The sequence below is a fragment of the Alligator mississippiensis genome, chromosome 8, assembly GCF_030867095.1.
Source record: "Alligator mississippiensis isolate rAllMis1 chromosome 8, rAllMis1, whole genome shotgun sequence".
NCBI classification, from domain to species: Eukaryota; Metazoa; Chordata; order Crocodylia; family Alligatoridae; genus Alligator; species Alligator mississippiensis.
In genome coordinates, this window is record NC_081831.1 from 78,967,716 (window position 1) to 78,992,504 (window position 24,789).

The 24,789-nt window shown below is 44.2% G+C and overlaps 1 protein-coding gene across 2 annotated transcripts in view; it reads left to right on the forward strand.

The window, feature by feature from the left end:
- The window catches only part of FGF13 (fibroblast growth factor 13), a 333,006-nt gene that overhangs the window by 95,197 nt on the left and 213,020 nt on the right, over positions 1–24,789 (forward strand). The window lies entirely within an intron of this gene.

The following is a 24,789-nucleotide window of genomic DNA, read 5'->3' on the forward strand; positions in this document are numbered from 1 at the left end:
AATTAAAGTCCTCCCCCGCCACCTCCCGAGCACATCTATAAATGCCCTAAATGGCAGCATACTACACCGTGGGTGCACCTACGTGTGCGTTGTAATGTGCATTAGCCTATTTTCATGCGCATTAAAGTCACTAAAAACAGTGCTATTTAGTTAATGCGCATTAAAAAAGCTAATGAGCATTAAGTGTCACTTAAAAACCACGGGCATTTATACACATATCTTTTGGGCGTGCCAAAGATCTGCCGTTTTGCAGCAGACTCAGTTAATCGAGTGCGCTCCGCATGCGAGCTGCGGCAAACTGCGCCGCGCCATGTGCAGTTGTATAAGCGGTGAAATCCATGTCAGCATGCAGAAAATGGCAGTAGGGCGCTTCAAACTAAAACTTGTTCGATGCGCTTTAGTTCAAAGTGCCCCGCCATCATTTTGCAGTGGGGACACTGATGCACATGACGTGAGAGTCTGCTGGGACGCATTAATTTTTGCACTTCGGTTAACTTTCTACCCAGTTCCTCTCTACCTCTCCCTGGTCCTGCTTTTTTGGTGGGAGTGCAGCCCAGTGCTTTTTAAACATGTTTTTCATATCAGATGTGGTATTTTGGGGAGGAGATTGTAGGAGCCAGTGCAGATGCTATAAAAATTAAACCTGTAGTGCAGAGTATCAAAGGCAACTTCAGAAGCAGAAAAGATTAATGGCAACACGTTTTGTGTGTCCCTGACTTCTGTGCTCCAATATCTAGCAATTCCCTCTACTAGAAATAATAGCTTTTCTTGCAAAATAATTTATTTAAATTGCAAGTTTGTTAGGGAGAGGCACTCGGTGTTTGTACTGTTCTGGGTGTAATGGGCCTAATCATTGCTTTGTGTATTAAAGATGTTACAGAATGAAGTCCCAGGGAAGAGGCTGTAACGGTGGCTGAAAAGAAACCCTTTCAATGCCTTTAGAGTGAAAAACTTTACCTTTCTATTGGACTTTCATTTTTGCATGTCCCCTAAAAGGTTGCCCCCATTCAGCACACTGTCCTTAGGAACCTGGTTGTTGGCCTTGGGGAATCGGCATGATGCTAGATATGCCAACCAGTGGTGGTTACAGAAGCTGGCTTACCTTAACCACGCTTACCCTAAGGACAGTCTAGGCCTTAAGCATGACTTTCTGATACAACCTGGAGATTGAAGCCTACCCTTGAAGGGCATCACAGCTTGGAGGACTGACAGCAAGGTGAAAGCACAGAAAGCAGGTTCTCTAAGCCTTACACTTCAATGCATAGTTTAACTGGTAGCTGTTGTCATGCTTGACCCCTTTCAAGGGTTGTAGTTTCTCTCTGCTCTGTTTCTGGCCTGCAATTCTTCACTATCCCCCCCCTGCCTCTCAGCCTAAAGTGACAAACCAGAGGATTGACCTTCTTCTCTCTAAATAAGCCCAAGTACATCCGTCTGTGCAGATGTCTCTTAAGACTTTTCCTGTATTGGTGCAGTGCATTCCTGGGGAACAGTTCATTGTGCCTACATGTCTCTCTCCCCTCCCGAGGACCTAAGCATTTTGGACCTAAACTAACTTATGCTTCTGGGAGCAGGTAGTATTGCAGGGGCTGCAAATCAATGTGGAATTTGAAATGGCCTAAAGCACTTTTGGCCCCCACCGAATACAAGTCTGGTTCTGGCACCTGCCCTCACATGAGTTGTCCCACTAAGGCGAATAGGAGTGCGTGCATTCGTGCATGCGTGTGTGCAGGATCAGGCATGGAAGCTGGGAGGATTAGCCTTTGTCCACTCTTTTTTTTCCACAATATACAGTTTAGTGGGATGATTTTTCTGTATCCACGGTGCATTTACTGTTGTCTTCAGCAAGCCACCTGGAAAGGCGCAGGAGGTGAGCAGTGGCTCCTGGTGCAGTCTCTGCACCCATTGTGGGAGCGTACTGACACAACTTCAACCGGCATGAGCCACCCTCGAGGTCGGAGTAGATGGGGAGCGTGGCATTGCTGCACTTCAGAGCCAAGTGAGGGGCCTGCCACTGCCCCGGGGGAAGCGCACAAAAAACATGGTTCTGCCTAATTTTGGATAGAAACGTGCCGGGGCAGGATGTTTGAGGGAGGGTCTCGGTGGAGCTGGGATATGGAAGGATTGGGGTTCATTGCTGTGCCTGGGGTGACAGATTTTGCAGGCAGTCGATGCTGCTGGCTGTATTGTTTCCCTGCGTAGGGACCCTCCAGCGCCCAGACGTGGTTTTGACCTCCCGGTTCTGGAGCGCACAGCAGAGAGTGCAAGCGACTGAAATGCATTCCCACGCGACCAGCCAAGCCACCATTACAATACCTCGGTCTGCTCCTTGTCCTGCCGCTGACAGGTAGAAAGCGCAAATCAAAGCAGCCCCATTTCAAATCCGGCCCCTATTTGCCCTGCGAGGGCGAAGGCAGCACGCTCCTCGCTATCCTTGTTTTAATTGCAGCTTAGCACCCTTTTTAAGTAGGTTTAATTTAAGACTGACATTACCAAATTATCTAATGATATCATAATGGGAGCCAGGAGCTCCCATGTTCCTTTAGTAATGTCACAGCACCAGGGTTTCACAAAACAGGAGAGAGGCCCTGACATAGAGATTAAAAATAATTATCCTTGTAAAATCCATTAACTTCTTGAAAATGCCTGTGCCTAGAAGCCCCACCTCTTGCTGCCATCCTGTCAGATCTTGGCAGCAAAAGCAACCATGAGCTAGGCTAGTATTATTATGTGCAAGGCCTAGTCTGAGAAGCACTTACTGGCTGCCTGCAATGGTGCTAGCCATTGTGGAGATGATTGGGTTTTTTCCCCCCATTAATAGTGAAGCAGGGTCCCTACCTGTGTTCAGACCTGTTCTCGCTGTTACATGTGGATAGGACGTTAACCCACAGTTACAAGCAAGTAGCTGGTTTAGCCCCTGTGATGTGGCTGCATTGCAGCTCTAGTTGTATCATCCCTCCCATACCTTGCAAGCATTTCAAGAATGGGCTCCAAAAAGATGCTCCCTGCAGCAGACAGGGAGTTTCGGATCCAGAGATTCACGTGGTCCTACACAGAGGAGTGTAGTGCTTTGGTTTCTGGGGCAAATAGAAATCATTTCTTAAACCAGTAAGCAAAGATAGAGGAGACACCCCTGGGCCAACACATTTCTGTTGTATTGAGTACCTGGCAAAAGCCCTCAATATGAAAGGAGCTTTCCCTCAGTTGCTTTGAAGTAGGGCTAAGTGGATTTCCTGGAAATATTTATATGTATGCATTAATGCACCTTTTCTAATGCACATTACATTTAGTACCTCCAATGTAGGGTGACCATTCGTCCAGTTTTATAGAGGACAGCTTGGCTTTCTGCTACTCTGTCCTCTGTCCTATTGATACGAAACTGGATGCCTTTATGTCCTCTGTTTTCCTCCGCAGACTTCCACTAGTCTGACATAAAGGCGTCTGGTTTCGTTTCAATAAGACAGAGGATAGAGTAGCAGAAAACCAGGCTGTCCTCTATAAAACCAGGCGAATGGCCATCCTACTGCAATGTGAAGTACTAAAATTAATGCGCGTTACATTGGGCTAATGCATAGTAGTGCATTTTATGCTTTTTAAGTCATGCTTAATTCACAGTAGGCTATTTTAGTGTGTATTATCATCTTGACATGATATTTTACATGACACTGTAATGCGCGGTAAAATAGTCTACTACACATTAAAGCACATGTGTAGACACTCCCGCCTTGTCCTAAAAATGATGCTGGAATATTAATAAGCCCAGTGCTCAGGTTGTATAGCTGAATGTAGGGAAGAGATCTCTAGTTGGTGCTATACAAATCAATAATCCCGGGATTTATTCCTAGATATAAATATTTGGCCTTTGACACGCATTGGTTCCTTTTTCTGAATCGGGTTATTGAAATAGGTCCGTGCACCCCTTGTTTCAGAAGCCAAATTCAGGACCCAGTTCTAAATCACACCAAAGGAAAGATATTTTTTTCCTACACCTTTATTCACATTGCTGTTTTTGAGGCTGTTCTGGCAGGGTTTGTACGTACAATGAAATACAAGGCATCTTTTTTTTGGCATGTAACCAAGGAGATGTGATTTAGATATTCTTCACGTAATACAATGTAAAGTCTAAAATATGAGATCATGATGTTGATACTCAGGAAGCAGATATATAGCGGAGAATTTGATAACGGGATCCATTTTTTTCCCTAGAAGAAGACAGTTCTGTGTTGTTTTTTTTAAAGATGGAGCAGTCAAGAACAAACCTGTGAACCCACCAACCACTTTGTCATACTCCTACCAAAAAAACCTCCCTGAAACAAGTCCAACATTGATTTATATTTAATTTTAAATGTTCTAGCAGTTAAGTAATACCAAGAGAGCTCAAGAACAGGATTTGAACATAACAGCCAGTTATTTCTCTATCTTAGTTATTGATTCTTTCAGAGATGCTAAGATTTGAAGAGATGAGAGTAAGATCTTCTCTTTTGGGCAACAACCTCAGCGAGTCTACATCGGTGTAATTTCCTTGCATGTCAGTGGAGTTATGCCAGTGTAGACCAGCTCAAGATTTGACCTCCTCCTATTCATTTTCAGATCTTACTCACTATAAGAGGCTTGGTCTGTATTGTACTAAAATGACTGATAATGAAATACTAACCAGAAATAATAAAGATTTTTGTTAAACGTGTGTTTCAGTACATAAAGCACAGGAGCGTTTGTAATAAAGAGAATTAAGCCACTTTAAAGACCAATTTTGTCACATGTACAAGTGCCCTTTCAGCTTCCATTGGCAATATATTGTTGCAAACAAGCACCCAAAATCCAAGTCCTGTTGTATGGATCATTAAGTTTTCCATTTCTAGCTTTCAGTGTGCTGTCTGTACAGAAAAAAAAACTTGATTTTTATTAATCATTAAGCTCATTGGTTCTTCTTTTCCCCCTCTACGCTTGTATTACACTGTTCTGAACATATTTCATTTGAAATGGAGCCCGATATAGACTTCAGCATGTCAAATTTGATGAGTGTTTTCTTTTTGCTGAAAACATTATCTCTAGTGAAACATTAGGAGTGCAATGCAGTGAGCAATCGGGATCAGACTTCTGCTGGTTTAACTGCTTGCAAAGAGGAGGCAGCTCAAAGTGCTTGTGAAGGGGGCTGAAGGGAAAGCCTGTGGGGTGCGAGATCAGTGGTGAGAATCCATCCAAAGCACTTCTTGTATTACCTTTCTTGGCCTCTGCTCAGTGCTGTTTGAGAAGGAAGGCTGGAAGAAAAGGAGGACCGGAAGACTTGGAAATAATAGATTTTTTGCATGCACATCCATGTATTTATTTCAGTTGATAGAACTGCTAACATAGGTGGCCATTAAAATGCTCTTGGAGGTTATGAGGAGCTCAAAAGGCAATGATTTAGGATAATGCCTCACAAATCCTCCTTCCTTTCAAATCACTCCCACCCCTGCAATTACAGTTCTCCTGTCACTTTTTTTTCTTTTAACTCAGGAAGGGTTGGGGGGAGGTGGAACAAGAACGTTTCAGCAAAAGTGAAGTGAGTTTGGCAGGTCGGCGTGTATAGCATGTGCGTCCAGTGACATCCCACTAAGGGTCTTGAGTCTCTTAGCAAAAGGATTCAGAGCACATTGCCAGTCAGCTTTTGATGGTTTCAGTAACAGATCTAGGAACAGTTTTGCAAACACAGACGCTCTCTCTTTCATGCAGAGGAGTAATCGTTAAACCAGAAGATATCTGGCAGTTGCAAAAATACATTTTGGATGCTATTTTAATAATATCCCTCTTAAAGAAGGGTAGACTATGCACCCCCACCCGCATCTCCCACCTATAGAAAAGAGGCTTGTGTCTGGAGTTCGCTTGTAGCTCATTTAATTTTAAAAACTCACGTCACTTTTTTTTTTCTTATTTCAACTGCAAGATGTAAACAACTGTCAGGAATGGCAAGCAACTTTTCTGGCTAGGTAATTTAAATTTTGTACAAGAGATGCTATAACTTATAGAAAGCTGATTTCTCTCTCTCTCTCTCTCTCTCTCTCTCTCTCTCTCTCTCTCATTCATTTTTAAGTACGTCTCCAAACATTATTCTGTACTGATTGGGTATTATTTTAAATTTGGCATTAGAGCTGTTAAAAATGACAGTCCTCTGTGGGAACTTTTCAATTATTAATAGCATGGTTATTTTTAACATGGAGACATGCTCTAGATCCCATCTTTCATCTCCAGTGCCTGCCTTTGGTGTCATGCTGCTTTTTAGCAAACTTTAATTGTTCATTAACTATGCAAAGTTAAAAGCAGGGACACCTGTGATCCTTTTGAAAGAGACAACCCCATGATGTCCCATTTATCTACCACATAAAAGAGCCTGTCCTACAAGCCCTCGTTCCTGTGACTTAATCGCACCAGCATTCCCTGCAACTCTAACAGAGCTAATTGCTTATGTAAGGATCAATTTTATGATTATGAGTTTGTGAGACTGGCTTGAAGGACTTGGGAAGTGAAAATGTCAGATCTGTAGTGGTAGGTTATAGTGAATAATGGCTTTCCTCGGTACTTTTTAAAGCATTTGCAGTCATTTTCCCTGGGCTAATATTCAGAAAGAACACAATGTACATTTTCCAAACCAAATCTTATTGCTGTATTATCCAGACCCATTACTTGTAAGCAGGGTGCCACAAGCCCTTTCAAGGGTACCATGGTGTGCTACACAATGTTAGCACTGTTAGATGTGCAAACATGATTAATAAAATGAACCCAGAGATTTCAAAGAAGAATCTGTAGTGTCAAAAACCTTCTGACCTGCCACGTTCCTCCTCAGTTCTTTGCAACAGAAGAATTGCATTATTATTTTTTCTGTAGTTAAAAAAAAAAATGAGTGAAAACCAACAGCTGGTATTTTCCTGGGGGTGCTGTGAGTCTAACAAGGTTGAGAACTACTGATCCAGACTAATCTGGGGTGACCCCTTGTTCCTTTCTAGCGGCTGGTCTGTACATAGAGGTTTATGAGTTTGTTCTTGCTAAAGGAGCTGACTCATTCTGGGAGTTGGATGGATATTTTCCAGTGAGAGAGAGTTTTAGGAAACTTCAAGTGTTAGACTAGGGTATAGGGTTTTAGGTTGTAGCCGTGTTGGTCTAAGGACATAGGCAGACAAGGTTCCTTAGGTGAATTTGGTATCTTTTATTAGTCCAACCCAAATAGTTGGAGAATATTTATTAAGCAAGCTTTCGGGTTCAAAAATAGACACACAGACATTTTATCTGCTTTAAAAGAGATGGGGAATCTGCTGCTCAGGAGCGTGCAGCAGCTGGTACGATGTAATTGCTTTGTCTGCATGAGCTGGTAGCATTGCAGGTGAGCCGATTTGCCCAAGCTTTGACCCGGATGGCATTGCTACGCTTGCATGGCTACAGAATCATGGAGATACAAGGGATGCATTGGCACGACCTGTATCGGTATGCTTTGATAGCATTCGAGTTTCTGTCTCTACCTGCACATTCATACCTGGTTTGGTACACTTCCAGGCATTGTTCAGACCCCTTCCTGATTTCTGCCAACAGGCCTGGTGGTGCCTAGGGATGCCAGGATTTATAGGGTCCAAGATGAGCTGAGTCCCAAGTTCCTCCTGGAGCAGAAGGGACAACTGGGAGGGACAGACAGGCCAAAGATTTGGATTGCTTGGTGCCCAGTGAAAAGGAGTGATCAGGCCAGTAGAAAAAACAAGTGAATCTGGAGGAAAAGGAGGATGGTACGGACATGGTAGAAAGAGAGGAAGAAAGAGAAGGTGTAGGTCAGGGGACAGGAAGATCAGGAGGAAGAACCTGTTCTGGCTTGGTAAGATCGGAGATGGACCCTGTTGGCCTAGTCAACAGAGGGAGATGAGACCAACCTAATGGATGTTACATTTGGGATCAGCATCCACCTTACAGAGGATCTGGTTCTGCATGTCTCTTGCTGACCTCAGTCTGAGCCCTGAGCCCTGAATTTGCCTCCTGCAAACACTTGTTACAACTCCACTGCTCTTCCTATGCAAGTTTCTCCATCCTTTTCCTTGCCCCTCCTGCATCTTCTCCCCGTGGGAGCTGCCATGTCCTTCTCTGTCCTGTATTGCTGTCAGGCACTTTGAGGTCAGGCTCTTTGTCTTCTCTCTCATTTCTTAACAGCTGTGTATATTTGTGGCAGTCTTGAGAATGGTATGGGTGCTGGTCTGGAGCTTGCCTTCCTGAGTAGCAGGATACTCATTTTTTTTTTTAAATGCTGACTGCATGAAAGCTATGTTGACCACTCAAATTCCAGCCCAACTCCATGTAGGCTGAATACCAAAGTGCCTGCAAGCTGTTTTGAAGACGGTTGCATAGATGTAGTATCTACTATCCCTCTTGCTGTACTTAAAATATATATATTTTTTATATATATTATATATTTTTATTATTTTAAAACAGTATTCTTAATTATATTTTTATTTTATTTTATATTTTTATTATATATTATTTATATATTTTTATTATTTTTATATATTTTATTTGCACGTTGCACCAAGAGTGATACTATGGGTCACCCCCATAACGACAGCGTTTTATGAACTGACTGTTGTGACTTGAAAGGTTTTGTGGCTGCTTTTGGTTTGCAGCTCCCTACGATAATAAATTGGTGGTGATTGCACCGCAGCAATTTAAAACGCTTCTTTTCCAACCCCTGTAATAAAGCACGAAACAATAATGTGTTGGTTTTTGCCGATAAGCAGAGCGAGATGTGAGAGTGTATTACTTTTTAATTCTTGATTAGAGTTTTAAGAGGGTGTCTGGTTCTATTATCTATGTAAATTGGGAGCAATAACAGTAATAAATCAGAAGAGCAGGACTTAAAATAAGCCATGACAATCAACTTGATGTTCAATTGATTTCTCATGCTTATCAAACTCCTGGAGCCTTTGTGGCTTTTCAGTGTGGCAGGATTATTTCCCTTGATCTGTGATATTGAGTTGACTTGATTTCTTTTTTTAATTAAGTTAATGATATGCCGAGGACTGAAACTGAGTACCAAGGAAAAGACATTGGCAATCATGTTCACGGTTTTCAGGAGGATATCGAAGGCCTCCATTTCAAAGGGCTCACGTTGGAAAGCCTTAAAATGGTGTGGACTTCACAAAGACCCGAGCACCAGCATTTGAAAAGTCATGCCTCTTTAGCAAGCCTTCGGCCATGCACCCAAAATTTGCTTTTGGAAAACTCTCCAGTAATCTTAGTAGCTGCCAGACTCATTTGTTGCAGGGTGGGAGCAGTGAACAAATGCACGCAAAGCAAGAAAGGCATTGACAAAATCAAATCAGAAAATCTTAAAAAGTGAGTTTTGGAGAGAACAGGTTGGAAGCCAGCTAATGGGGCAATACATATATCAGCCCATTTCATATCTAGATACAAATAATATATTAGGTGGTTCATTTATAGCAGCTAACAGATATCAGAGCAAACCATCTCTTTTCAGAAGGGTTTTAGGCATGCTTTCTCTTCTTAACGGCAGAGAGAATCTCAGATAGGGGCACGATTTTTTTAAACAATTTCATTTTGTCAGAGTTGAGGGATACTCTAATGATTTCTTTTCCTGATACGTTCTGATTTCTCTGGATGGTATCTTAATTAAGCCAGCGATGCGCCAAGCCCGAGCTGCTGTAAAATGAATAAACAAACAACCAGACATAATAACCCATAATATAAGCCATTTACATACAAATTAAAACAGAAGGTGAAGGCAGAGACGCCTGAGCCATTTTCTCACCGTGGTTTCATAAGAAGACAAACCTGCCTGCCTGTGAGCATGGATACCTCTCTTCTGCGAGATGCGAGATCGTTTGTAGAATAAGTCGAAAGGTTTCCTAGCGTGTCGGGAAAGCCCAATGTGAGCTGTAACAATTTAATGTAATAATATAATTAACATGGTTTGAAGTCTTCAGAACTTGCAACTTGTGTAAGAGAAGGGAGGAAAAGCACAGTGAATGTAGTTCGTGATATCGATGTATACAGCGAGGTAGATGTGGACATTGCTTATGCCAGCCCTGGGCCTGTTTCATCTTGAGCTTAACGTCCTGGTGTACTAGCAAGGAAGATTTAATTTTAGGCCGGGGGGAGAGGGGTGTTTCTTATTTCCCCTATTCCAGGTTCTCTGTTTGTGCATGAGACTTTTGCAGAAATAACCTTAGTTGTAGAGAAAGCCAACGCAGTTCACAGAGAATCATGATAGACCGGCATTGGGGAAATTTGGTGTACTTCCATTGAAGTTTCCAGCTAAGGGTGTAGCCCCCTGGATGCTCACATGAATGCCTATGATCCGAATCATGTATGGAGGCAGACCAGTACTTTTGTCCTGTTCATTTTAGTGGGCACCCCCACCGATACAGCCATTGGGTGACAAAGTTAGAACCTAAGATGTTTGTCATTGTGTCTATTGTACCACTTCTTGCATCACTTTATAGAGTATGCATTTGGTTTTTCCAATTTAACAGAGCTTGGGTGGTGAATTTGTCCTTTGTATTATGAGAGCACCAAAAAAAGGCCCAGCTGAGGTCTGGGCCGCATTGCGTTGTATGCTATAGAAACACACAGTTACAGAATCACAGACTTTTAGGGCTGGAAGGGACCTTGGGAGATCATCAGGTCCAGGATCATCAGCTCTGGACAGGCAAGACAGCTGGGATCAAATAACCCCAGCAAGGTGTGCATCCAGTCTCCTTATGAAGATCTCCAGGGTAGGTACCTGCACCACCCCTGGTGGGAGTCTATCCCAGAGTCCAGTCGCACGAACCATGATTAAAATGAAAAAGACTGCCCATGCTTACGGTGAGCCAGCATATAGCAAGAAGTTGTAAATGGAGAACAGGAAGGAGGAAAGGAAGCAAAGACTAGAGAGAGAACGTGGCATTGCTAGCGTGCTGCTTGTTATCGATTCATACGTCTATAGTCCTTCCTGCCTTGCGCCGGCACTTTTGTTGTACATTTGCTCTGTTCGCTCTCTTTCCTGCAGTTATTAATGCACTTGGAGGATTACCTTCTTTTTTCCCCCCCCCATCAGTGATTTATTTAGCTATCTGTTCTTGTCAATTTGGTAACCAGCTGTGGTGAAACAGTGGCGAGTGGTTCAGATGAGCACTTCAGAAAACGTCAGGGGAGATAATGAAAGAAGCCAGGCATCTGGAGAAGCTACCAGGGTTTGTGGAGGTGGGGAGATTAGAAGCTCAAAAATAAGGAAAAAAAATCGAGGAATTGAACTGTAATTTAATGTTCTTCTTTGATCTCTAATAATAGATCCTGGGAATCGTTCCAGGGTTGTCAAGAGCCTGGAAGGATGGCCAGGCATCCTGTAGGTCGTATCCCTCTTTTTTTGAGCTGTGCAAGTCCCCAACTTCTGCTGCTGTTAACTTGATGGAGGGCTCAGGTGTAGGAACCGGTGACTGCTTGCAGGGGTTTGCCTCCGTCGTGCTGATTGTAGCTGCAGAAGACGCATGTCCTCCTGCATGGTCGTCTATCGGTGTTTGGCATGGGTGGCTCAGCGTTTTTCTCACGCGGTCAGCTAAAGCTGTCCTCCATGTTCTTCATAGAGCAGCCCTCCTTTGACTCTTATGAAGGGATACATTTTCACAAGGGCAGCCTCCCTTTTGTAAGTACAAGTCATGCCCATGAATCTGAGTGGCTTCATCTTCACCAGATCTTATTGAAAGCACAAATCAAAGAGAGGAGAGTACCGTGCTTCCAACGCCAGACACATGTGCACGACTTGTCAGACCTCATTGCAGACCAGTAGTCTCCTGACAGAGAGAGAAATGGTTTCTGCTTCCTCAGTAAAGCCAATGGGCATCTTTCCATTGGCTTCACAGAGAAAGAGGAAAAAGGGTTTTAAAGTGATATCAACTAAGCTTGAGGGTATGATAGCAATGAAATGCTGTGCGTCAGAGCTTGACAGCTGTTGGCTTTGACATGCTATAAGGAGAGGCACGTGTTGCTTTAGAACAACAACAATTTACCCCCCAAAAAGTGTCATAGCATCTCAAACTGTTCCTTTAATTTCATTTAAATTGTTTCTTTAGTGTGATTTTAGCATTGAAAGTTATTGGACTGTAAAAAAAGACTGACTGCTTTCCTTGACTTCTTGGAAGTAATTACCTACCACATGCTGTGCTTCTATAAAAATGAATGTTTTACCAAGGCAAGGTACAGTATTACAAGGTGTAGTGTAGAAGTTTAATTGCCAAGTACGTGGAAACTCTAAAATCAGCTTTTTATAATTTACAAGCAATTAACTGACCTAAATTAACATGCCTTAAAAATAATTTCTCAACTTGGCACAGATTTATTTTAGTTTTGGTGCTTCATGATGTGAGCACTGATAGCTGGGCGCTTTTATTTTAGGAGCCAGAAGTTTTATTTGTGTTAACACTATAATGCTGGCTTTGAACTGCCTATATCAGGAGCAGTGTCATTTTGGTTCAGACTTAGCACATTGTGGGCCACGGATCCTACTCATTTGACTCGCGCAGTCAGTCCCCCTCGCATCAGAAGGGCCCAGATGTGCGAGGAGAGGAGGGTTTGAACTCTTACCCAATGGTAACTCTACGGGAATTGCATCAGCTACTATGATGTTGACATACGCTGCCTAACTGTAGATAGAAATAGGGTTAAATGTAAGATAAATCAACCCCAAAGCCTTCAACACTCTTTTCAATTTGATTAAAGAAACTTGGAATAACAATGTAGTAATAGTGCATGTAACTACATACATCTATATTTCCATGTTTTATTTCTTAGAGAGATGTGAAAGAGGAGAATGTAGTTTCTTCTAGTAGGGTCGTTTTTGGGGGTGGTGGAGGGCGTTGAGTAGTTGCAGCAGTGCAATTAGTGATCTACTAAAATGTGGTCTTTGGTCACCTTTCTTTTCTGTCATCCCAGGGGCCAGGTTCTACCACCAATTTTATGTGGACATTTCTGCATTAGCATCTGCCTTCGTACTTCCTATTGGGACACCGTCAAGGCCAAAATAGACATTCATGGTGGAGCTGCAGGAAGAATGGGTGGGTGGGTGCACGTGGAAAAAATTGTGTTTGAACCAAAATGCAAATTTGTCCATATTTCTTAGAGAGAAATTGAGCTCTGATCTACAAAGCGTCTTGATATTATGTTGAACATCTTGAATGAACAGAGATGAAAGGCTAAACGGGACTTAGCCAGAAGGAGGGTGGGAGTTCTGCTCAAACCCCTTTTGATAGAGAAGGGAAGTAAACTCTACCCTCCCATATCCTAGCATTAGCATGCTCACTACCAGGTTATGGGGAAAAGAGAAACCATCAGCAACAGGACTGTGTTGTGAATATATCCCCTAACCCCATTTTTTTTTTCCTGCAGAAATTGCGTAGTGAAAATGCTCAGGTTGGTGAATACCTTCAAGTCGACCAAACCTGGTGGACTGTCCCTGTTTCCAAGAATAGCTTGTTTGCCTAAAAAGTATTGTCCAGCTCTGCTGGTGCATTCAGGCACAGCGAAGGTGCTCTTTATCCTGCATATTAAGCTGAAGCAAAGCTGTCACGACGAAGCTCTTGCCAAGAGAGCAAATGCATAAAAATATCTGCTTCATAGGTTTTATAGCTGACCTTCTGGAACTTAACTTTTTATTGTCTTCCCTTACGCAGCACTGCATATGATTGGAAGTATTGTGTAGCTTTTCTGAGACATGGGATGTTTTGCGGGAAGGGACTTCTGGAGAGTGGCATTGCTGAAGGAGGTCTGGAGGTGACAGTGGCCAAGTGTTAATATGGGAGACTTGGCCCATATATATAATATGGGAGTGTCTACATGTGTATTTACATGCGCCTAAACTTAACGCACCTTGCATTAAGGCGATTTAGGCGTGCATCTACACGTGAACGTGCTAATGCACATTAAGCAGTGTTACATTTCAACATGAATAGCTAAGTCGCATTAGTGCAGGTGCAGATGCGCTAATTCAGATTAAAGTGGTGTCTATCCATTGACGCACACCACATTAATGCGCATTTGTGCATCTATACATACACTAATGTGACTTAGCTATTCACATCTAAATTTAATGCTCCTTAATGCGCATTAGCACATCTACCATCCCCAGTTAGATCATCCCAGCCAAAGCTTTGTCAAGACCTGACTAGACAAAGCCCTGGCTGGGATGATGTAGTTGGGGCTGGTCCTGCTTGGAGCAGGGGGTTGGACTAGATGTGACCTCCTGAGGTCTCTTCCAGCCTCATTTTGTATGATTCCTTACTCCTTTGGGTGCATGAAAGGGAACATGGAAAACCCAGCTTGATGGGAAGGATTTGCGAAACAGAGACTGTTTTGCTTCAAACTGGCATCTAGAATAGCTGTGTGATCCCTGCCTGTGAGAATGAAGAAGGTGAGAGCAAAGAGCTGGGTAATGTCTGAACTGAACAGGAAACTTTGAAAAAGGTGGAGTTTGTAGGAAAGCCTTACAGACATCCCTCATAATCCATGTTACCCTTTTGCAGCATTGCTCAAACTAAACCTTAAGAGTATTTGCCTGCCTTTCTCTATGCTTGTAGTCTGGGGTGTTCCTTCTTTGAGGTGGGTAATCTGAGATGAGTTTTCAAAAGAGAAAACATACATTATTCTAACACTTATCTAACACTTTTCCTTCTAGTTAGTTAATTCATTAATAAAGCTGGATTTTTATATACAGCAACAAAGCAGTTTAAGGTGTTTTTTTCACTGAAAGATAAAGCCAGGTGGGTTTCTTTTTTCATTCTTATATTGCCATAGTTCAATCCTCTCTCGTCGGTTTATCCCTACAAATCACCAAACTTATTTTATCTGGGGGTCCCTAGAGGAGGCTAAACTCTTGAACTCATGTTTTTTTCTCAAACCCCTGTGGTCTGTAATGTTTCATATAGGTGAGTAGTTTAGAGGACACCCTGCCTTGTTTAACACCCTGTTCTCTACTGCGTGTTTCCAAATCTCTCGTGCTGTTTTACTTGCCTAAATCTCATGGTTGAATGTATATGTATATATTCACATGGGAGCCTTAAAGTACTAAGATGTTGCATCCTATTGAGGCCAGAGCAACGAACCCGTGTTGATTGAGATCACCATTTCCCTCTTTTTTTTAATTTTAATTATAGCTTTACTATATGGTGGCACACCTGACTTGATACATTTGGGGCCAAAAAATCTAGTTTTGGCCTAAATATTGTGCCTGACTTTATTCAGCAGCTGTGTAGTACTGTTTTGATAGCCTGTATGAGGGGCAGATCTGTATAGAGGGGTCCTCCAGGGATACAGGTTAGGCATAGCAGCATCTAAGCTGCTTTCATCCCTATTCCCAAGCACTTAACCAAAGCAAGAGCGGTCAGTCTGCATCAGTGTGCCCCCCAAAATTCCTGGGTGCCAGATCATTAGGCCTAAATTAGGTCTTGCACAAATGGGCCTATAGCTCCCTCACTGACATTTGTTTTAAACCTCAGCACCCTGCTGGATCCTGTCCCCGCTGGAGGAGATGACAAGGTAATAGATGCTTTAAACAAAGCCAGGGGTAGGGAGGGGTACCCAAAAGCTTTGCCTGCTACTGGAGCAATCTGGGATCCTCTGGGCTAATGGAAAGGTTTTGTATTGAGATGAATAGGATGCTATTTTAACATGCCCGTTCTGGCCCCAGCGAGACCTCCCTACTTAGTTGCTGGTGAAGCAGCAAGTTAAACGGGGCCTTGCTTGAGGTTGCCTGAGGGTTGCCTCTTGTTTGTTTTATTTGGAAGCAGCAAGCAATGCACAGACTTGTGTTACTGGTGCCTTGGACTTGCAGAGGTTTCCAGAAGTCTTTAAAAAGCACTGTAGCCAGTCAAGGTGATCCCTTTGTAATAACCCCCTGAGCGTGCGCTGCCTAAGGATACAGCAGCGGTAACCACCTCCTGCACGCAGCCCAGCTCAGAGGTCTGGAGGCATCAGCATTTCCTTTGTATTGGCCACGCGCCAAACACAGGAATTAACTCAGTTGCTGTTCTTTGATTGATTGAAAATGACAAATAACTCCATTTATTGTTAAGCTGGTCTGGGAATTTCCTGGGGTTAGATTTAGAAAGTACAGAAGAGAGCCCACAAGCCATTTTATAAGCTTAATAATGAATTCATTCAAAACCAGGAGGTGGTGTTTCGGTGCACGCTACAGCTTGGGAGAGCTCCACTTTAGACTACCTAGGCCTATCCTGGGAGATTATGCACCACGAGAAGAAAAAGATACACTGGTTTCTTCACATCTGTCAGCATTATCCCTCCCTCTGAAAATTGTTTTAAAAAAATGTTGGTGTTTAAAGAAACGTTGAAATATTCTCGTAAAAGAAAGCAAGGAAGAAGCAGAGGGCTCCAGTAACCTGGATATTTGGGTTCGTGTCACTGTTGCAGCATCATCTTATGCTGTAATAAGGTGTGGTCCTCTCGATAGGACACTGAGATTCGAGTTGCCAACCCTCCAGGACTGCCCTGGAGTCCCCGGGAATTAAATATAAATCTCCAGGAGGCTGCTGAGAGTCACCCAGGAGACAAATGATAGGGCATTCATTCAAATAAATATTAAATGTTGAATCCGATTTATACAGTAGTCCAGTGGGTTTTTAAACTGTAAGAGTAATGTGCATTTGCCTTCCTGATGTGAAGTCTATGCACCATAATCTGTAGCTGATATACGGCGGTACAGGGGCACGTTGGCGTTGTCGCGGGCCCGTTGGCTTCCTGCAAACCTCCTGGAAAGATTCAAATAGATTCGTAGAAGTAGGGTCGGAGGGGACCTGAGCAGATCATCTCGTCCGACCCCCTGCCTTGGGCAGGAATGAATACAGGGCTCATATGACCCCTAAATTTAAGCTCAAATGACCCCAGCTAGGTAGTTACCAAGCCGAGTTGGAAACCCTACCTGAGATGGGAATCGGAAACATGGGTTTCCTTCGTCGTTCTGCCAGCCAACTACTCCATGACCTTGGGACAGTCGTCTTTCTTCATTGTGCCTCATTTTCCCCATCTATAAAATGAGGATGCTGTCCCTTGCTGGCCTTTCTAAGGAAATATGGATGAAAACAACCGCCACATAAGCCACTTATTACCTTATGGAGATCTATAGATAGATATCAGCTGTCAGAGCTAAGTCAGAGCCTCTGAAATGTCTGGTTTGTCTTTGATAAACAGATACGGCAATGTTAGCTTTTATCATGTTCGTTGTTCTCCGGGATGCACTGAAACACTGTTATTGAGCCTAGCGCTTCTCGGACCGGGGTCCAAGCTGGGTTGCCAGTGGTCCGCAGGGAGCAAGCTGTTCATCTTTGTGGCATCATCCAGTTCTCAAACATGTGACCCACATATTATTTACTAGGTGTATATTCTTGGAAAGACGTGATCCACATCAGGAGGTCTCGGAAACCTTTGCTGAGCGAGTTCTTCAACAATAAAACCAGTCCAGGTTTCTCTTGCTTTATGCAGGTTCTGTATGTGCGAATTCGCTCTTATTTGATGACCCTTTTTATACTGCAAATTTGTTTTATGCAAGGTAAATTCACTCATGCAATCGGCGTGGTGGAAGCCCGCAGTCAGCTGCTTTGTGCGGTGCATGGTGGGAGCGACGTGCACCAAAATACAGACTCCCACGTGGATCTGTGCTCCTCGCTCGTTGTCTGCGACACGTGGTTTTGGAGTTGCCGTCCCCATTATGGTAATATTCACCACAACCCTGTGCATGTGTGCGCTGTCTGCTGTTAGTAAGTACCAAAATTGTCTTGTAAAAGTGGCAGAAATGGGTCTGGGGGTCAGGGCAATCGAGATCTTGGAACGTATCCCTAATTGTTACATTGTAAAGCAGGCTCGCTTTATGCAAATTCAGGTTATGTGCCGTTTTCCAGGAACGCGTGCACAGCATACAGTGAGAGAAACCGGTATGTGCCTTTTGGCTTGTGATAGCAGGGAATGCAGTTGCGAAATGGTTAATCAAGAAGCGATGGCTCATACCTATCAATCTTGGCAATTTTCCCGTCTCTAGCGCTGCTGCATTTGCTTGTTTTCTCTTTTGGAGGCAGCTGGCACGGACGGCGAGGCAAAGAATTCGAGGAGTAAAGCAAAATGCCAAGGGAGTCGATTACAGTCCAAACATTTAGCATTGCATTAACAACAGCTGCATTCGGGGCTGCTTCTCTCTTGGCCTACTTGTGATTTAATCTTGGCACTGGGTGGGGAGAAGGAAGAAATTGTAATAGAAATTCGGTTTTTGTCCCTCATCGACGATAAATAGAAATCAGCAGCTAGGCTGAGAGTTGCATGCAGCACAGTAACCTCAGGGACAGACGGGAGGGAAGAAGGGGGCATGCATTTTTTAATATGGCATCAATGCTTCTTCTCCCACTGTCGCCCTGCCTTGAATTTTGATGTCCTGGGAGAGTCTTGTGCCCCAGTTGGAGCTGGATCAGGGTTTGTGCGTCCCTTGCATGCAGCGATGTCGCCTTTCTCTCCCTGTGGGTATTTGATAAACTCTTCACTAATTATACTTGAGATAAAATGTGTATATTTGACAGAAAGTGCGTGGACACCCTTTGGTACTGGTACAATTCAGAAATGTTTTTTCTCTTTAGCATTTAGCAAATAGCCTCTCTGCCATTGATACAGCTCACTCTCTAGTGGAGCCATGAAATGCTGCATGCTTTTAGTTCAATGAATTGGCTTGTAACCTGTGGAAATCACACAAGGGGAGCTGCAATGATGTTAACATGTTGTGAATGCTCTTGTACCGAATATAGGAGAACATGGGATTAAAAATCTGAACATTCGTGACCTTCTGCAAATGCCGAGGCATGGAGATGGAGCAAACATCAGCCTGTGGTTTCTTACAGTAGCTTATTAATTGCAACCCCTGAGAGCACACAGTTGTTAGGTTAGCCGTGGTAAAGTGCCTGCGAACCGCCTGTTGTCGCACCACGCTATTGCTCTGAATACAATCTAAATGCAGATATATTAATTTGGCCCTCTCGCCGGGCTTTTCCATTTGTGTTCTGCAGAATATTTTCACCTGTAATCCACTTGGACAGTCTGGTAAACTGCAGAAATCGTCCCTGACATAGCAATAATATGCAGTCTGCCTGGCTCGAGGCCATCAGATAGCAAAGCCTATTACCGCGCTGTTCTCAGTCCCGGTGTTAGAGTGCACTTTGTCACTGTCGAGAAGTCTGACTTATCAACAGCTGCAATGAAGCTGGCAGCGGCTGCTTTACCTGCTACTTAGCATCTGGGGTCGTGGCAAGCTTTCCTTCCTTTGCCGCGTGTTGTTCGGAGCTGGGAGGTCTTGTCTTGCTTTCTGGGTCGGAACTAGCAAGGAGCTTCCTCGATGAATAAAAGTAGCAGGTGCCAAAAGGAGTTCGATAGCAAACGCACTTGTCTGGAGGCAAGGGGCTGTTATCACACTGCAGCCCTTGTCGGCACACGGCAAAGCCCAAATGCAGCAGTGAGTACTTCAAGAGCTGGCAAAGGAAGAGGTGGTGACATCCAAATCCCTGATAAAACGTGTCCAGGCAATTAGCCACGGTGATGGCACGGTACTGCCCTGTACGTTGGCTCTTGAGTGCCCAGCTAGGTTGCATTTCTGTTTCTTTACACCAGTGGTTTTCAACCTGTGGTCTGGGGCTGTCTAAGGGGTCTGCAAAAGATGACTGGGATTGATCCAAAGTATGTGAACGCCCACACTTACAAGTCACAGGGGTCTGCACCTCCACTCAAAATTTCTATAGGGGTTCGCACCTCCAGTTTAAAAACCGCGCCTCCAGTGCAGTTTAAAAATCCACTGGACTACTGTATAAACTGGATTCAACATTTAATATTTATTTTATTCCATTTGAAATTTGTTAGGGGTCTGCAAATGAAACAAGGTTGAAAACCATTGCTCTATACCTTATTGTGGGGGGGCTGGAGGGGGGAAAGTATGTGCTAAAAAGTCTAAAATAAAATCCTTTGGTAAAGCTGGAAGAACACAGTTTTACCTGGCTGAAGCTAGATCATGTTGTCTGTATCAAATTGACTTTGGTATGTGATCAATACTAATTCTGAGAACACGGTTTGCTTTAGCAGCCTAAAGAGCTCACTGAGTTGTCTCACAAGTGACTGACAAGCCCCGGAAAAGGTCAGGCCACCTCGGTACCCGGTGGTAATGCAGTAGCCTGACATGGCAAGTACCTGAAAAATTGCAGGTCAAGTGTTCAGCATCATGCAGTGGTCCTGAAGCTAATCACAGATGCACAGCATAGATCACCGAGTGCCTGGTCTGCATTCATAATGCAGAAGGGATTTTTCCAGCGACTGGTTGCATGGGGCCAGACAGCAAGAGTGCAGAGTCTGGTGCAGGATAGACATCCAGGCTCCATTTGGGAAGAAAACACCTTGGTCATTTCCCCCTTCCTCCCCCCAAGTGTTGTCAGTCCAGCCATGGGTGTGCAATCACTGATGGATGGATGCACCATATGCAGCGTGTCTGGAAAAGTCTCCCAGATAAGGTGCTAGTTGTCACCTGTACTAAGCCAAAGAAATCATACAGTCCCTACGGAGAACCCCCATGGACATCTGTCTGATAATACCTGAACTTTTTAATAGAAAAAAGTATCCTGATGCTGGTCTGATTTGGGGGTGGCAAGCGGTGGAGGAAATCCCACAGGTGTTTTTATTAAGAGTTTGTAAAACTATAGTGCCAAGTTTATGGGGGTTGCCCATACGGGATAGGGCTCAGCTGTGAGACATCTCGACTCCATGGACCTACATGTTAAAATCTCTTTGAGGTTGACTTGCTCCTTCCTTCTTCCACAGCAAATAAATTGAGCCCCCGGCCATTCACTGCTTCTGAGTTTTCAAACCAGCCTTTGATAGCCAAGCCTGCCTGGTTTGCCTGGTTTTTTCAGAGTTGGCAAAGTATATGGCAACTAAGTCTCTTATCATCAACACTCAAATATTTTGTGGACCGATTTCAACAATTTTGACTTGATTTTTTTGTAATCAAGTAGAAATTGTCTTTTAATCAATTCCTCCTGATTTGGCTTGGACATTTTCGAGACAAAGTTCCACTTTTGTGGTTGAAAAATGACTTTTTGTTTAGACTTTTAAGCTGACTCTCTCTCTCTCTCTCTCTCTCTCTCTAGAGATATATAAAAATATATTTTTATATATTTTTAAAATGTTTTATATATGTTTTTAATTAGAAAATGGAACAAATTGGGGGGAAAAAAACCCCTTTTGATCAATCTGAAATTAATTTCTGTAGAGGTTTAATTTGTGACTGGTTTTTTTCCACAGAAGAATTTTTGAAATCTTGAGGGTTTTTGTGGGACAAGGGACCATTTTCTGCTCCACGATGGGAGCTCATCCCCCTGACAGCAGAAGCTAGGTCAATATTTCACTCGCTTTGACCCAGGAGACTGTTGTGAAGGTAGAGCTCTCTGAAATTGCTTTATTATTATGCAGGCCTTCATTCTCTTCCCATTGCCTGAACATACCCAGACCATATATTATATAACATTAGAAAGGTGCCCTTTCATTGGAAGCCAAATAGTTAGATCCTTTTCTGCATAGATCACACAGCTTTCTCCCATAGGAAATGGCCCTTGAGAAATGCTTTTTCTTTTTAACTTCATCAAGTCTTCCAGCGGATATTAATTTCTGGATGAAACTGGACTCTCCTCCTCACTGTTGCTTGAAATGAGAGAGACAGATTTGATTATGCCCCTCATTTTCTGTCTTCCTTAAATAATTCATGTGCGCCAAAACGCTGAAGTCCTCTTGATGCTCGAGAGCCAAAGACTAACTTATTGCTCTGGCCCACCGCAGCATCACGGCTGCCTTGGCAACCATCACCCAGACATTCACAACCTTCTTAATTGGACTTTAGAAACCTGTGAATTAAATATGAACCTTTAATTAGTTATTTAGCATCTAGCAGAAATCACTGTAGTGGAGAGCCGTGGATAAAAGTTGAGGTTTAACCCAGTCTCGCTTCTCCTTGTCCCGGACTTGGCTTGTGTCTCGCCGTGTTGTTTAACAATGTTTATTAGAGCCCGTTCTCTCGGCGAGGTGCAGCCTGATGCGGGAGCTCGCTTCTGGCATATTTAATAAGAGCAGAATAAAGATGAATGTCGAGCGAGAGAATTAGGGATGCGGCGTTGAAGTTGTTGCTGGTGTTTTTATGCAGGCTGTTTTTCAAGTGTAACCCGTTCCAAGAGGGACGATTCATGAATCAGAAGGGGTGCGCGGAGGGGCTGGGAAGGTCTTGCCTTCCTTACCTTTGATCCTCCCGAATAGTTTTCAGCGTGCAAGCTTCTGCTTGGGGCTGGGTCCGTCCAGTGCCTCTGACCTGGAGTGAGCGGGGCTTGAAGCTCCCCTCGGCATCACTCGATTGACCCCTGAGCATGAGGCTGTCTTAGCTGCAGAAGTTATGCTCAGCTAGAGGCTGACGGAAAATCTGCATTATGATCTCCCAGATAATTTACTTAGCTGGTTAATAGGGGGCCTGCTGGTCTGCAGATGCTGAATAATTTAGTAATTGCCTCGCTTGCATCTCCTGCCACCAATCCCAGAGCCTGTCTGTCCCCTGCGCTCGGGTGGAGAGGGGCAAGGGATCCTTTGGGCCTGCCTCCCTCCTGCTATGGTGTATGTGGCCTCTGGGGAGAAAGGCCGGGCATAAATAACAAGGGATCTTGTTTGTCTCGCTTGCCCCCAGATTGCCACCGTGTTGGGAGTTGCATAGTTTCCCCCTGGCGCTGGGCTCACGGTCTCGCCGTGGTTTTGCCATCCCCTTTGTTTAGCGGCAGTAGCAGGAACCTCTCTCCTCCAGGGCCATCGAAGGTGTGACGGGAGGTAGCTGCCCCTCATTGCCTTGCATGCTGCAAGCAAGGCGGCGATGGCAGCGCGGGCTGCCGAAACCTGCCCCGCGGCTGGGCGAGACCCCGAGTGGCAACTCTCTGATGTAATACGAACTTTCATTTCTACCCAGGACAACTTTTGCAGTCTTTTCTCCTATGCCTGAAGAAGGGTGTTGGTGCCTGAAAGCTTGCAATTAAAAACATTTTAATTTTAAAAAAATTAAAACGTTTTGCAAAAATCCAATTGGTCTAATAAAAGAGATCTCTTCTAGCATGATTGCTTTAGTCTGTGCTAACACCAGTACCAGATCTCATCACAGACATAGCCAAGGGTCTCATCTCCACATCAGGGCCACTGTTGGTTTCTCTTGAGAGCAGCACTGGACCCTCTTCCACGGCTTCCTCCTCTACGTAGGCATGGGTGTAGTGTGGGTGAGACTTGCTTCCTGGCAATTGTCCTGGGGTTGGCAGGCGGCCGGACGTGGCCAATTCAACACCGTCGGTCCTCGGGGATTGCAGCATTCACAGCCCAGCAGCTGCCAAACCTCTGTCAAGCATGGCAGACGCTCCTCTATTTACACCTCCACGCAGCCAAATGAGGAGACACAAGCATCCTTCTGTCTCGTCACCCGCTGCCAGGTGCACGTCAAGTCGTCGTCATGCAACAACGCACCGACCCTCGGGATGTTCCTCTTAAATGAATTTATGACACCCGGCTCTTCTTGACTTTGTCAGGCTGCGGGTGAAACCAGTTTCCAGCTCTCTAAAGCCTGCTTCCTCTGTCTGCCGTATTCTTGGCCTATTTTATATTGCAAACTTCAGTGCCGGTAGTTTCAACTCTGCCCATCCCCAAATCCACAGTCATGCTGAAATATTCTTGGAAGAGCACGTGCACCCTAGGAGGGTGTGGGGGAAGGAAGCGAAGTAAAGTCTATTATACACCAATATACAGGAATAAATAAATGAGCCCTTACAAGTATCTATCTAGGCTGATTTACTACAGCTGGATTTATATTGATGCCCTTTGACTGGAATATCTGGGAGAGGAACAGACTCATTACATTTCTAAAAGCTCCTTTGTTTAATGCATCAGCGTAACATATTGTGGGCTTGATGGGAGGCTTTTCATTTTGAGGATGCGAAATAAATACATTTGGCTTTGCCCCAGGTCCACAAAGGTTGCATGTGGACTTGGCTTTCTCAACTCAAAATAGCTGAAAAGCAGGAGGTATTTAAAGCCAGTCGGAGAGTATGTTTGCTGAATGAAGTGGCGGTGTTTAAAGAAGGATCGAGCGTGTTTGGTTTGATCCATTTTAGTCCGGCGCTCGCTACTTAAGCAGAACTTGCACACTTCACCGCAGTATTTCTTAGTGAGGTTTCCATTCTGGAAGTCGGTGACAGCATTTGGGACCTTTCACCTTTGTGAAAGATGCTATTTGAATCCAACTCAGTCCTGGACCTACGTCCGTGACCAGCGGACACCTGTATATGGTTGATAAGATAGCCGCCTCCTATCCAGATGGTGAAAGTTGTCCCCAACAACTGGAGGTCATCTCAGAAGCAGCTGAAATGAATATGCATAGAGACCAGATTGGCCTTTTGTCCCTAGATGCATTTTCTCTGGAGTTGTGGGAAAGAGCAGAGGCGCTTGTCCCGCCGCTAACTTGACAGTCACTTCGGTCCCATCCTTCTGGCTGCTTCTGCAAGCTCTAAACATTTACTTAACATTTCATAGTTTCCTAGTAGTTAGGGGTCAGAAGGGACCTGAATAGATCATCTAGTCTGACCCCCCGCCACTGGCCGGAGCACACGCTGGGATCACACGACCCCAGACAGGTGATCATCCAACCTCTTTTTGAGTTTACCCAAGGTAGGAGCAAGGACCACTTCCCTGGGAAGT